Source organism: Lepisosteus oculatus, chromosome 7 (genome assembly GCF_040954835.1).
Source record: "Lepisosteus oculatus isolate fLepOcu1 chromosome 7, fLepOcu1.hap2, whole genome shotgun sequence".
In the NCBI taxonomy this organism is placed as follows: Eukaryota; Metazoa; Chordata; class Actinopteri; order Semionotiformes; family Lepisosteidae; genus Lepisosteus; species Lepisosteus oculatus.
The window spans coordinates 58,037,663-58,054,030 of record NC_090702.1 but is presented as its reverse complement, the minus strand read 5'-3'; positions in this window follow the sequence as shown (position 1 = coordinate 58,054,030).

The window sequence follows — 16,368 nt, the reverse complement described above, 5'->3', positions numbered from 1 at the left end:
TACAGTGTCCTTCTAGACACTACCTTTGCAACTGTTCCAAGAACCATAGGCATCCAGGAAATTCAAGGACTGCTTGCAGCACCTCTTCACTTTCAGCTGTTGAAACCACAAGACTTCAATACTTACAGGTGGGCATCAACAGGTCACACAGTGGGTATCCTTTAAGCCACCCAGTGAGCTTCCTCTGAACAATTCTCCAAGCCTGTCACTCCACACTGTGCTTTCAGATGGCCAGGGACTAGGAGCTCTGATCATTGCACTGTAGTTTACCTCACAACAATCAACACCACTGCTGACCAGCCTTATAAAAAGAAGCAGCTCTGTGCACAGAAGCCCAAGGTTTCCACAAACTGTTCTGACAAGATCTCAACTGGCAACTCCATCAGCATCCTCTCTCCAGTGACTGTGCTCATTGTCACGATCTTCTTCTCAGAATAGGCACCTTAAGGAGACAAGGGAAGCAAAACAGTGATGACCACCCCACTCCCACCAAGAGGGGACCAGCACAAGTGCTGTACAGACTGATCCCAGCCTTCAAAGCCTCACACTAACCCTGACCTGTATCTCCCCTCTACTTACCTTCAGCTCACCTTGTTCACTGAGGGAAGCCCAAGAACACAAACAGCAGCACAGCTTTCTACAGTCCAGCAGGGACAGAAGCACCAGCATGTTGGACAGAGTAGGAGAGGGAGTAGGTTCTTCCTTGTTATCCTAATGAAACTGCACAGTCATGATATAAGTCCTCTTTCTTGTTGCTGGTTTGAGAACTAGAGAAAAAAAATCAGTATTTAGTAACAAGAGTTTCATACACTAAAATCAGAACCCAGCTGTCACTGCTGTGATCATCTGTTTCACAACTCTTCAGAATCCTACAAGTAGAGGAAGAGACTCATTTCTATAGATGTTAGAAAATTTAAAATTGTCTCAACCAAAAGCAAATAGGAATTTCCAAATAACCTTAACTTCACCCTATGCTTTCACAAACTTAAATTTCTTAAAGTTATTTAAAAAAGAACTATGAAAACCCTTCCAAACGTCTCTTGATTAAAAAAAAATACATAGCAAAACCACTCACCTTGCACAGTAACACCAAAAATTAACAACCACCAGCCCAACACCACAAAGCCTCAAGAGATCTTTCTCTTGCTATAGACAGAAACAAACAGAGCCCAGCTTCCCAGGCTGCTTTGATATAAGCCTCACGATGACCTCAGGGGAATAGATAATTCACCAAGAGCCAATCCTAACATCTCCTCAAAGTGCAAACACCAAATCCCCACCACTTCTAATACATCACACACCTGCTTCCTATGACCAAACAAGTATTAGCCAGCTAACCTATTGATCTCTCCATCCCAAAGCCAAATTAATTTCCAAATTACTTACAAGAACACTCATTAAATAGCAATATGCTCCAATTATTCAATTAGTTGCAGTTTCTTAGTGATTTATCACTTCAACTTAACCCATAAATGGTGAAAAGTGACTTTGAAGTCAAACTTCAAATTATTCAAGATCTTTAAAGTGTCCTTTACATAACTCCAAATGTTCAAAGTGTATGTATCCATACTGTATATCACATATACAGATGCAGCCATTCAAAACGAGCGAGGTACGCTGTGGTAAAACGCTATGGGCATGTTGCATCACATGTCATAATGTGTCATATAACATCATACCACAGCTATGATAATAGTATCCAGAATCACTGCCAGGTGGAGCTAATAAAGCTTAACCTCTCATGTAGAGCGTTTGAGCTGTCACCAGAAAACACCTGGTTTCGAATCCCGATCACTGCTGAGGGACAATCTTTATCTAATTAAGAATTTAAGTTGTATACTCTTTAGAATTTTAATTTTAAACTGTGTATTACAGCATGTTAATCATTAAACATTAAAAAGTTGGTATATTTTATAAAAGCAAGATTGCTGTTGGACAAAAGTACACAACCTTCCACCTTCGTCATAAAGATTTTAATTATGCATAAATATTTTATTTTGTATCAAAGTCTTTAACTTCTTAATTTACATGGGTTCTGGCTTTAATGTACTTGTTGTAACATTATTAATGAGCACTCTCAGGTTCACATGGGTATGCACCCTCACCACTGCCACCTCAGGCTGGCCCCTCACCACTTGGGACTCAAACCCAGGCCTCTAGCATCACTCCACAGGGAACCACCCAGCTGAGCTAAAGGGAGATCTTCTCTCCACCCAGTGGCTGTGGACTCTACTATCCACAGGGAAGGGCGGTGACGTCACCGTGCTGGTAAGCCAGCTCGCACAACCCGTAATGTCAGCCGTATGCAGTACATTAAGCTTATATTCTGTACTTCATAAAAAAGTTATAACATTTGATCATTTTCCAAGAATAGGTACAGTACAGTAGTAAGAACGCCATTTGCTGTTAATGTAAAAAGATAAATGTTGTAGTGAGTTAAATTCACTTGATAGCTATATTAATATGGATTCGTGTAACTAAGCAGCTAAAGTACCACAAGTGAATGTTTTGGAAACATTTTGACGTGTTTCTTTTTTAAAAAAATCTTCTATTGTTCTTGTGTACGCATTACTGAAGCTAAAAGCCTTTGTCATTAATTTAACCACTAAATAAAGACATAAATAAAGAAATCCCTACATTACAAACTGTATATGGCCCAGTATTTCACTTTCTCCCTAAACATTTTAAGCATCAAAGTCTTACATGTGGTTATTTTAGAAACCTTTTTATGTGATCCTTCTGACCATATTAAGTTTATATACTTTGTGAAAAGTGATAATGTTTTAACCTTTTCTGTGATTTGCTCGTTATCAGCATAAAATAAAGCATACTTTTAGAATTTGATTAACAAGGAATATAATATGGAATCGTGTACCTAAAGAAAAGTATCTAAAAAGCATGCTTGCCAGCATGGTGACATCACCTCCTTTCCCTCTGAATAGCTAGCAGGGACCTCAGCCTCTAATAATAGGCAGTGAAAACATTTGTCTACCTGTCCATGGGGGGAAGGGGGACTGTCTTTCATTCGAAGGTTCGCCTATTGTACTCTGAGAATGTAGGAGGGAGGAAAAGTGCCCTCTGTCTTTTCACTGACAAAGTTGTGTTGACAAAAAGTACAGTATGCTTAAGAGCTGTTAAACCGGTTCTATTTAACGTTTTATTTATTTTTTCGGCACAGCCACCCGGCCCGAACCACACAGACACCAGCTAGCCTTACAATCTAATCTTTCCACCTTTGATCCCATGAGGAAGTACAATACGCTCCTGCTTTGTTTAACAATGGTATGAAAAATAAATCTGAATGGTGAGAAAGCTATGCTAAAAGTTAATTAAGGGACTTAGAAGACAAAGATAACGATTTACATTACATTGTCAGATTGTGAATCAATAAAGGCATTTAATTAAACACGTTTGCAATTTTAATCAAAATGGGTGTAGTGGGGTTAGACCATTAGATATGCAATACACTTTCTCGTGATCATCTAAGAATCTTTGTGTAAACTGTACGTTTTTTTTTAACTTTTATACATTTAAAACACTTTAATTTTGTAAACACAACACACTTTCTGTACAGCTACAGAAAAATCACATTATCCTGCCTTCCGGTGGTGTTAAACGAATTAGCAGGTGATTGAGATAACAATGCATCGCCCACTGAGTGGAATGTTCTTTTTTACAAGTGTAAAAAGAGGTGATACATGTCTCATCTATAACTCTTCAGTTCACAGAGAAATTCCGCCAGACCCTCAAAACATTGTCCAATAAAACTCTTCTTGTACCTAATTTTTAGTTTAGCAGTTTAGTTTTTAGTTTTGGATGATAAGCACATTGTTTAATAGGGATGACATTATCCACTTCTATTATCACTGTAGCCATTACTTCATGGTGGGTGGCTACTTCAGCCTGCGTAGTCTGTAAAGAAACAAGTAATAGGTTTATTCCATGCTGAAAAGAGAAGAGAGAAAATGCAATGTTTCGGCTGTGAAGCCTTCTTCAGGTGTGAGGGTCTTCAGTTCAAAATGAAACGCTTGGAGTTTGTCGGGCGCTCTGAACGAGTTAAACTTTGATGCTGGAAAAATGTATTTCCCAGAAGCTATACTGACTCTCTCTGATGCAGTGCATTCACTGGGCAGGTGACTGAGGGCTTGCCAGCGCAGTGGCATCACTGCCTTTCATATAGATAGGTGGGACCTGGTCTGTTAACATTGAGGGCAGGTCTCACTGTAGCTCAACTGGCTGCTTCCCTATTAAGTGATGCTGGGGGCCTGAGTTCAATTCCTCAGTTGGTAGGGCATGAGCCTGAAAACACTACATTATTAATACTATCTTCTGTGTTGCATTAACTAACTCTTCAGTTTATTCTGCCAGACAGTATATGAATATAATTATATCGTTATTTATTTCTTTAGATAGTCCTTATATTATAAACACCTTTAGGTTCGGCAAATTATTTTTTTAGTTTTTAAAAAAGAAATAAAAAATTAGATATAATGCTATGTTCCTGCTTAACTTAGACATTATATGATTTTAAAAGCTATAAAAACAGGTTTCGATAGTTAATAACCACTTTTAATGTGTGAAAAATGGGTGATCTTTCTTCCTTGTGATCAGCTTAGAATCTTTGTGTACGCTTTAAGTTTTTTACTTCTTAATTAAACGTTAAAAATGCATGTAGAACAGATCAGCAGCTCTTTTTATCTCAATTGATTTTTTTCCCTGTGTTTATCATATTGGCTATCATATTGTCCTCTTTGCTAGCTAATGGTACTTGTGACTGTGTTTCTGCATTGTGTAGCAACGAGGGACTATATTCTCAGGTGAAGGAACGCAAACATCTTAATTTTCGTGTTTAATAATTTTTTTTTAATTAAACTTCATTCTATACAGCACTCGCATATTTGGTGACCGTTTTATTAAAGCAATAAGACACTCGAGGCCTGTGCTATATCGTGGATATAGTCACAGTAAAAGGTTGCTGGCCCTCCGCATTACATCAGGCCTGACAACACCTTTTAACTGTGACTATATCCACGATATAGCACGGCCATTAGTGCCTTATTGCTTAAAAAATTAAATTCTGAAAAGTATGATTTTGTTACTGTGATTACGAGCGCAAGTATTCATGGAAAATGGTAATCACTTAACTTTGAATGTTTTGTGATATTAGAAAGACCAACAAATTCAATATTGTGTCGATAATATTTATTATCAGTAATAACGACAGTAGTAGCAGCTTCAAATTATTCGTTATTAATAAATGACTTAGCTTCGAACAGTGGTGATATTTCACAGTATAAAAAATGTCAATATACAGTAGTGTCCATAACATTTGTTATTTTAGTTTTTCAAAGAAATGTTTATTTGTTAAGTGAAAGCTCATGACAACAGCTGGGTTAGAACACTGGACCTGAGGCTTATAAATCAGTCACTTAAGCCATCATTCCACAGACACAGTCACACAGAAAACACTGAAACTGAAGTACACATATCCATAGAAAGTCTTATACTACTGTTTGAGATACAGTATATGAATCTAATTATATCATTATTAATTTCTTTAGATACGCGATTCCATATTATATTCCCTATTAATCAAATTCTAAAAGTATGTTTTTGTTTACTCCGATAACGAGCGTATTAACAGTAAAGGTTAAAACATTATCACTTTTCACAAAGTATATAAACTTAATATGGTCAGAAGGAGCAGGTAAAAATGTTTCCAAAATAACCACATGTAAGACTTTGATGCTTAAAATGTTTAGGAAGAAAGTGGAATACTGGTGTGTATTTTTTCTTTAAACGACCAATACCAGCCATATACAGATTACATAATATGTTTATGTTCCTAAATTAATATCATTTATGATGATCAGACACGTTATGCTCCTCTTCTGTTTATGCTCAGCTACTAAAATTTCCCTTTAGTTGTAAAATTCTATATAAATATTCAATACTTGCACAGTAAAGAGATTAAATGATTAAATCTTTTCACTAATGACCAATGCACCACGAGTGCCCCTGTCAGTCATTTTGGCCAGCCAATCATGCACCTTGGTACACCGCAGTGGCTTGTGGGTAGTTGCATGAGGTACGGGTTTGTACCGTGCATTTTAAATGGCTGCATCTGTATAAAGTCAACACCATAAAAAACACCTCACTGATTAAATGTTCTGTAACCAAACATAGCAGCAACCTTGACAGTAGCTCTGTTTCATTTGGTCAAAATAATCACAAATCACAAAAATAAATTAAGCTCCTTAAAAAAATAAAAAGTTAATGTTACGTACTCTGGGGGAAAAAGGTATGGAAAAGATCCTGTGTGGAGTGTGAGAGAGAAAACTGAATTCCTAGGCGAATGTAATCCGTAGTGAGGCTAGATCGAGGTCGGAGATAAGAAGCGGTAGGTCAGAAACCCAGGGGGTCACAAGAACAAACGATAAGTCAGATAAAATCGCTAACTAGATACGCAGCTCAGGCTGAAGAAACCTTAATAGTAGAAGAGTAAAACCCGAATTGGAAAAGACTCTCATGGGATCAGGAATGGTAGAGAAAAACCCAGAGCAGATCACACTTCGATGGGATCCGGACTGTTAGAATAAAACCCGGAGAGTATCAGACTTCCATATGATCCGGAATAGTAGAGTAAAACCCGGCTCATATCAATCTTCCATGGGATCCAGACTGGTAGAGTAAAACCCGGAGCGGATCAGATTTTGAAGGGATCCGAACTGGTAAAGTGAAACCTGGAGCGGATCAGGCTTCCATGGGATCCAGTGTGTTAGAGTAAAACCCAGATTGCATCAGACTTTAATGGGATCCAGACTGGAAGAGTAAATCCCAGACCAAATCACATTTCCAAGCAATCCGGACTGGTAGAGTAAAACCCGAGGTGGATCAGACTTCAATGGGATCTGGGCCGGTAGAGTGAAATCTGGACTGGATATGATTTCCATTGAATTCAGAGTGTTAGTTCAAGTTTATTGTCATTATACTCATATACAGGTATATGGTATAACAAAATGCTATTTAGCTAGCTCTGGGACATGAATAGTACAAAGAAAAAAACAACAATACAATTGTATGACAAAACAAAGACAGAGACAACAGGCAGTGTGCAAAAACAACAAACAGGCAATGTGCAAAACAGCAAAAAGGTAACAGGTTATGTGCAAAAACATGCATCAACAGAATGAAATAAAGGGATAAAAATTACGGGGAGTGAGCTTTTGACATGTATGGTAGAAGTAGATTTTCAATGTGTGTTTGGGTTTTTGGTAAGAAAGAAAGCACTGTGAGGTTCAGATCATAGGTGAGAGGTGAGGTGAGAGTGAGAGAGGCTGGGAGTTTAATAGTTTGATAGTAAAAACTGTCTCTGAGTCTGGGAGTCTGGGCCCAAATGCTCCGGTACCATTTTCCAGATGGTAGCAGATCATAAAGTCTGTAGCTGGGGTGTGTGGGGTCTTTGATGATGCTTAGAGCTTTCCTCAAGCACCGTCTGTCATAAATGTCCTGTATAGATGGGAGGGCAACCCCAGTGATGGACTGGGCAGTTTTCACCACCCGCTGTAGGGCTTTGCGGTCAGCAGCACTGCAGTTGCCATACCACACTGTGATGCAGCCTGTCAGTGTGCTTTCTGTAGTGCATCTGTAAAAGTTAGTGAGGATCTGGGACATATCCTAGTCTTCTTCAACTGTCTTAGGAAGTACAGGCGCTGTTGCGCTTTCTTGATCAGACAGGTGGTGTTGAGAGACCATGTGAGGTCCTCGGTGATATGGACGCCAAGGAATTTAAAGTTGCTGACTCTTTCCACTTCAGTCCCGTTGATGTGGATAGGGGCATGTCCAGTTTGCAGTTTCCTGAAATCAATGATCAGCTCTTTGGTTTTGCTGACGTTGAGGGTGAGGTTGTTGTCATCACACCACGTTGTAAGGAGTTTTACCTCCTCCCTGTAGGCCCTCTCATCATTGTCTGTGATCAGACCTACAACTGTGGTGTCATCCGCAAACTTGATGATGGAGTTGGTGTTGTGTTTGGCCTTACAGTCATGGGTATAGAGGGAGTAGAGCAATGGACTAAGCACACACCCATGAGGGACCCCAGTGTTCAGAGTTAGTGTGCTGGAGGTGTGGTTTCCAAGCCTGACAGCCTGAGGTCTGCCTGTCAGAAAGTCCAGGTGCAGAGGGTAGTGTTGAGATCCAGTGCACTGAGTTTCTTGACTAGTTTGAGTTTCTCTGGGATGATAGTGTTAAAAGCTGAGCTGAAGTCAATGAATAGTAGTCTTGTGTATGTGTTCTTTTTGTCCAGATGGGATAGGGCAGTGTGCATGGCAATGGAGATTGTGTTGTCTGTGGATCTGTTGGTCCGGTAGGCAAACTGGTACGGGTCCACTGTGTTTGGAATGGTGTCTTTAATTTGCTTCATGACCGAACTCTCAAAGCACTTCATGATGACAGGTGTTAGTGCCACTGGTCGGTAGTCATTAAGACATGTCACTATGGTTTTCTTTGGTATTGGGATGATGGTGGTTGTCTTGAAGCAGGTGGGGACTACGGCTTGGGCCAGTGACATGTTGAAAATGTCTGTGAATACACCCACCGTCGGGCCCTGCACCTCAGAAAAAAATTTTTCAGAAACTCCGGGGTGCCTGGAGGTCGCGGTGCAACACGTGACAGTCGTATTCCAAAACTGAGTCACTCAGATCACACGAGTACCCAAGCATGCTTGAAACTCATTCAAATGCAAGTGCTTCTATCTGTTGTCTTGATTATTTCCCACTCATTCCTTTCGGTTTGGGGAACATGTCAAATTCCCATGCCCAGAGAACTTCAGATAGAGTTCGCGGAAATGCTCAGTGGACACCCCAAGTAGGGTAAGGATCAGCATTTCCACACTACTCAGAGAATTTTTATTTTCAGGGATGGATTTTTAGCCCAATTCAAGTTGAAGAAAAGTGGTTTCGTGAAAATCGCAGAAAATTTTTTTTCAGAAACTCTGGGGTGCCTGGAGGTCGCGGTGCACCACACAACAGTTGTATTCCAAAACTGAGTCACTCAGATCACACGAGCACCCAAGCATGCTTGAAACTCATTCAAATGCAAGTGCTTCTATTTGTTTCCTTGATTGTTTCCCACTCATTCCTTTTGGTTTGGGGAATATGTCAAAATCCCATGCCCAGAGAACTTCAGATAGAGTTCGGGGAAATGCTCAGTGGACACCCCAGGCAGGGTAAGGATCAGCATTTCCACACTACTCAGAGAATTTTTATATTCAGGGATGGATTTTAAGCCCAATTCAAGTTGAAGAAAAGTAGTTTCGTGAAAATCGCAGAAAATTTTTTTTCAGAAACTCTGGGGTGCCTGGAGGTCGCGGTGCACCACGCGTCAGTTGTATTCCAAAACTGAGTCACTCAGATCACACGAGTACCCAAGCATGCTTGAAACTCATTCAAATGCAAGTGCTTCTATCTGTTGTCTTGATTGTTTCCGACTCATTCCTTTTGAATTGGGGAATATGTCAAAATCCCATGCCCAGAGAACTTCAGATAGAGTTCGGGGAAATGCTAAGTGGACAACCCAGGCAGGGTAAGGATCAGCATTTCCACACTACTCAGAGAATTTTTATTTTCAGGGATGGATTTTTAGCCCAATTCAAGTTGAAGAAAAGTGGTTTCGTGAAAATCGCAGAAAATTTTTTTTCAGAAACTCCGGGGTGCCTGGAGGTCGCGGCGCACCAAGCGACAGTTGTATTCCAAAACTGAGTCACTCAGATCACACGAGTACCCAAGCATGCTTGAAACTCATTCAAATGCAAGTGCATCTATTTGTTTCCTTGATTATTTCCCACTCATTCCTTTTGGTTTGGGGAATATGTCAAAATCCCATGCCCAGAGAACTTCAGATAGAGTACGGGGAAATGCTCAGTGGACACCCCAGGCAGGGTAAGGATCAGCATTTCCACACTACTCAGAGAATTTTTATTTTCAGGGATGGATTTTTAGCCCAATTCAAGTTGAAGAAAAGTGGTTTCGTGAAAATCGCAGAAAATTTTTTTTCAGAAACTCCGGGGTGCCTGGAGGTCGCGGTGCACCACGCGACAGTTGTATTCCAAAACTGAGTCACTCAGATCACACGAGTACCCAAGCATGCTTGAAACTCATTCAAATGCAAGTGCTTCTATCTGTTGTCTTGATTGTTTCCCACTCATTCCTTTTGGTTTGGGGAATATGTCAAAATCCCATGCCCAGAGAACTTCAGATAGAGTTCGCGGAAATGCTCAGTGGACAACCCAGGCAGGGTAAGGATCAGCATTTCCACACTACTCAGAGAATTTTTATTTTCAGGGATGGATTTTTAGCCCAATTCAAGTTGAAGAAAAGTGGTTTCGTGAAAATCGCAGAAAATTTTTTTTCAGAAACTCCGGGGTGCCTGGAGGTCGCGGTGCACCACGCGACAGTTGTATTCCAAAACTGAGTCACTCAGATCACACGAGCACCCAAGCATGCTTGAAACTCATTCAAATGCAAGTGCTTCTACCTGTTGTCTTGATTGTTTCCCACTCATTCCTGTTGGTTTGGGGAATATGTCAAAATCCCATGCCCAGAGAACTTCAGATAGAGTTCGCGGAAATGCTTAGTGGACAACCCAGGCAGTGTAAGGATCAGCATTTCCACACTACTCAGAGAATTTTTATTTTCAGGGATGGATTTTTAGCCCAATTCAAGTTGAAGAAAAGTGGTTTCGTGAAAATAGCAGAAAATTTTTTTTCAGAAACTCCGGGGTGCCTGGAGGTCGTGGTGCACCATGTGACAGTTGTATTCCAAAACTGAGTCACTCAGATCACACGAGTACCCAAGCATGCTTGAAACTCATTCAAATGCAAGTGCTTCTACCTGTTGTCTTGATTGTTTCCCACTCATTCCTTTTGGTTTGGGGAATATGTCAAAATCCCATGCCCAGAGAACTTCAGATAGAGTTCGCGGAAATGCTCAGTGGACAACCCAGGCAGGGTAAGGATCAGCATTTCCACACTACTCAGAGAATTTTTATTTTCAGGGATGGATTTTTAGCCCAATTCAAGTTGAAGAAAAGTGGTTTCGTGAAAATCACAGAAAATTTTTTTTCAGAAACTCCGGGGTGCCTGGAGGTCGCGGTGCACCACGCGACAGTTGTATTCCAAAACTGAGTCACTCAGATCACACGAGTACCCAAGCATGCTTGAAACTCATTCAAATGCAAGTGCTTCTACCTGTTGTCTTGATTGTTTCCCACTCATTCCTGTTGGTTTGGGGAATATGTCAAAATCCCATGCCCAGAGAACTTCAGATAGAGTTCGCGGAAATGCTCAGTGGACAACCCAGGCAGGGTAAGGATCAGCATTTCCACACTACTCAGAGAATTTTTATTTTCAGGGATGGATTTTTAGCCCAATTCAAGTTGAAGAAAAGTGGTTTCGTGAAAATCGCAGAAATTTTTTTTCAGAAACTCCGGGGTGCCTGGAGGTCGCGGTGCACCACGTGACAGTTGTATTCCAAAACTGAGTCACTCAGATCACACGAGCACCCAAGCATGCTTGAAACTCATTCAAATGCAAGTGCTTCTACCTGTTGTCTTGATTGTTTCCCACTCATTCCTGTTGGTTTGGGGAATATGTCAAAATCCCATGCCCAGAGAACTTCAGATAGAGTTCGCGGAAATGCTCAGTGGACAACCCAGGCAGGGTAAGGATCAGCATTTCCACACTACTCAGAGAATTTTTATTTTCAGGGATGGATTTTTAGCCCAATTCAAGTTGAAGAAAAGTGGTTTCGTGAAAATCGCAGAAAATTTTTTTTCAGAAACTCCGGGGTGCCTGGAGGTCGCGGTGCACCACGCGACAGTTGTATTCCAAAACTGAGTCACTCAGATCACACGAGCACCCAAGCATGCTTGAAACTCATTCAAATGCAAGTGCTTCTACCTGTTGTCTTGATTGTTTCCCACTCATTCCTGTTGGTTTGGGGAATATGTCAAAATCCCATGCCCAGAGAACTTCAGATAGAGTTCGCGGAAATGCTTAGTGGACAACCCAGGCAGTGTAAGGATCAGCATTTCCACACTACTCAGAGAATTTTTATTTTCAGGGATGGATTTTTAGCCCAATTCAAGTTGAAGAAAAGTGGTTTCGTGAAAATAGCAGAAAATTTTTTTTCAGAAACTCCGGGGTGCCTGGAGGTCGTGGTGCACCACGTGACAGTTGTATTCCAAAACTGAGTCACTCAGATCACACGAGTACCCAAGCATGCTTGAAACTCATTCAAATGCAAGTGCTTCTACCTGTTGTCTTGATTGTTTCCCACTCATTCCTTTTGGTTTGGGGAATATGTCAAAATCCCATGCCCAGAGAACTTCAGATAGAGTTCGCGGAAATGCTCAGTGGACAACCCAGGCAGGGTAAGGATCAGCATTTCCACACTACTCAGAGAATTTTTATTTTCAGGGATGGATTTTTAGCCCAATTCAAGTTGAAGAAAAGTGGTTTCGTGAAAATCGCAGAAATTTTTTTTCAGAAACTCCGGGGTGCCTGGAGGTCGCGGTGCACCACGCGACAGTTGTATTCCAAAACTGAGTCACTCAGATCACACGAGCACCCAAGCATGCTTGAAACTCATTCAAATGCAAGTGCTTCTACCTGTTGTCTTGATTGTTTCCCACTCATTCCTGTTGGTTTGGGGAATATGTCAAAATCCCATGCCCAGAGAACTTCAGATAGAGTTCGCGGAAATGCTCAGTGGACAACCCAGGCAGGGTAAGGATGAGCATTTCCACACTACTCAGAGAATTTTTATTTACAGGGATGGATTTTTAGCCCAATTCAAGTTGAAGAAAAGTGGTTTCGTGAAAATCGCAGAAAATTTTTTTTCAGAAACTCCGGGGTGCCTGGAGGTCGCGGTGCACCACGCGACAGTTGTATTCCAAAACTGAGTCACTCAGATCACACGAGCACCCAAGCATGCTTGAAACTCATTCAAATGCAAGTGCTTCTACCTGTTGTCTTGATTGTTTCCCACTCATTCCTGTTGGTTTGGGGAATATGTCAAAATCCCATGCCCAGAGAACTTCAGATAGAGTTCGCGGAAATGCTTAGTGGACAACCCAGGCAGTGTAAGGATCAGCATTTCCACACTACTCAGAGAATTTTTATTTTCAGGGATGGATTTTTAGCCCAATTCAAGTTGAAGAAAAGTGGTTTCGTGAAAATAGCAGAAAATTTTTTTTCAGAAACTCCGGGGTGCCTGGAGGTCGTGGTGCACCACGTGACAGTTGTATTCCAAAACTGAGTCACTCAGATCACACGAGTACCCAAGCATGCTTGAAACTCATTCAAATGCAAGTGCTTCTACCTGTTGTCTTGATTGTTTCCCACTCATTCCTTTTGGTTTGGGGAATATGTCAAAATCCCATGCCCAGAGAACTTCAGATAGAGTTCGCGGAAATGCTCAGTGGACAACCCAGGCAGGGTAAGGATCAGCATTTCCACACTACTCAGAGAATTTTTATTTTCAGGGATGGATTTTTAGCCCAATTCAAGTTGAAGAAAAGTGGTTTCGTGAAAATCGCAGAAAATTTTTTTTCAGAAACTCCGGGGTGCCTGGAGGTCGCGGTGCACCACGCGACAGTTGTATTCCAAAACTGAGTCACTCAGATCACACGAGTACCCAAGCATGCTTGAAACTCATTCAAATGCAAGTGCTTCTACCTGTTGTCTTGATTGTTTCCCACTCATTCCTGTTGGTTTGGGGAATATGTCAAAATCCCATGCCCAGAGAACTTCAGATAGAGTTCGCGGAAATGCTCAGTGGACAACCCAGGCAGGGTAAGGATCAGAATTTCCACACTACTCAGAGAATTTTTATTTTCAGGGATGGATTTTTAGCCCAATTCAAGTTGAAGAAAAGTGGTTTCGTGAAAATCGCAGAAATTTTTTTTCAGAAACTCCGGGGTGCCTGGAGGTCGCGGTGCACCACGCGACAGTTGTATTCCAAAACTGAGTCACTCAGATCACACGAGCACCCAAGCATGCTTGAAACTCATTCAAATGCAAGTGCTTCTACCTGTTGTCTTGATTGTTTCCCACTCATTCCTGTTGGTTTGGGGAATATGTCAAAATCCCATGCCCAGAGAACTTCAGATAGAGTTCGCGGAAATGCTCAGTGGACAACCCAGGCAGGGTAAGGATGAGCATTTCCACACTACTCAGAGAATTTTTATTTTCAGGGATGGATTTTTAGCCCAATTCAAGTTGAAGAAAAGTGGTTTCGTGAAAATCGCAGAAAATTTTTTTTCAGAAACTCCGGGGTACCTGGAGGTCGCGGTGCACCACGCGACAGTTGTATTCCAAAACTGAGTCACTCAGATCACACGAGCACCCAAGCATGCTTGAAACTCATTCAAATGCAAGTGCTTCTATCTGTTGTCTTGATTGTTTCCCACTCATTCCTTTTGGTTTGGGGAATATGTCAAAATCCCATGCCCAGAGAACTTCAGATAGAGTTCGCGGAAATGCTCAGTGGACAACCCAGGCAGGGTAAGGATCAGCATTTCCACACTACTCAGAGAATTTTTATTTTCAGGGATGGATTTTTAGCCCAATTCAAGTTGAAGAAAAGTGGTTTCGTGAAAATCGCAGAAAATTTTTTTTCAGAAACTCCGGGGTACCTGGAGGTCGCGGTGCACCACGCGACAGTTGTATTCCAAAACTGAGTCACTCAGATCACACGAGCACCCAAGCATGCTTGAAACTCATTCAAATGCAAGTGCTTCTACCTGTTGTCTTGATTGTTTCCCACTCATTCCTGTTGGTTTGGGGAATATGTCAAAATCCCATGCCCAGAGAACTTCAGATAGAGTTCGCGGAAATGCTCAGTGGACAACCCAGGCAGGGTAAGGATGAGCATTTCCACACTACTCAGAGAATTTTTATTTTCAGGGATGGATTTTTAGCCCAATTCAAGTTGAAGAAAAGTGGTTTCGTGAAAATCGCAGAAAATTTTTTTTCAGAAACTCCGGGGTACCTGGAGGTCGCGGTGCACCACGCGACAGTTGTATTCCAAAACTGAGTCACTCAGATCACACGAGCACCCAAGCATGCTTGAAACTCATTCAAATGCAAGTGCTTCTATCTGTTGTCTTGATTGTTTCCCACTCATTCCTTTTGGTTTGGGGAATATGTCAAAATCCCATGCCCAGAGAACTTCAGATAGAGTTCGCGGAAATGCTCAGTGGACAACCCAGGCAGGGTAAGGATCAGCATTTCCACACTACTCAGAGAATTTTTATTTTCAGGGATGGATTTTTAGCCCAATTCAAGTTGAAGAAAAGTGGTTTCGTGAAAATCGCAGAAAATTTTTTTTCAGAAACTCCGGGGTACCTGGAGGTCGCGGTGCACCACGCGACAGTTGTATTCCAAAACTGAGTCACTCAGATCACACGAGCACCCAAGCATGCTTGAAACTCATTCAAATGCAAGTGCTTCTATCTGTTGTCTTGATTGTTTTCCACTCATTCCTTTTGGTTTGGGGAATATGTCAAAATCCCATGCCCAGAGAACTTCAGATAAAGTTCGCGGAAATGCTCAGTGGACAACCCAGGCAGGGTAAGGATCAGCATTTCCACACTACTCAGAGAATTTTTATTTTCAGGGATGGATTTTTAGCCCAATTCAAGTTGAAGAAAAGTGGTTTCGTGAAAATCGCAGAAAATTTTTTTTCAGAAACTCTGGGGTGCCTGGAGGTCGCGGTGCACCACGCTTCAGTTGTATTCCAAAACTGAGTCACTCAGATCACACGAGCACCCAAGCATGCTTGAAACTCATTCAAATGCAAGTGCTTCTATCTGTTGTCTTGATTGTTTTCCACTCATTCCTTTTGGTTTGGGGAATATGTCAAAATCCCATGCCCAGAGAACTTCAGATAAAGTTCGCGGAAATGCTCAGTGGACAACCCAGGCAGGGTAAGGATCAGCATTTCCACACTACTCAGAGAATTTTTATTTTCAGGGATGGATTTTTAGCCCAATTCAAGTTGAAGAAAAGTGGTTTCGTGAAAATCGCAGAAAATTTTTTTTCAGAAACTCTGGGGTGCCTGGAGGTCGCGGTGCACCACGCTTCAGTTGTATTCCAAAACTGAGTCACTCAGATCACACGAGTACCCAAGCATGCTTGAAACTCATTCAAATGCAAGTGCTTCTATCTGTTGTCTTGATTGTTTCCCACTCATTCCTTTTGGTTTGGGGAATATGTCAAAATCCCATGCCCAGAGAACTTCAGATAGAGTTCGCGGAAATGCTCAGTGGACAAACCAGGCAGGGTAAGGATCAGCATTTCCACACTAC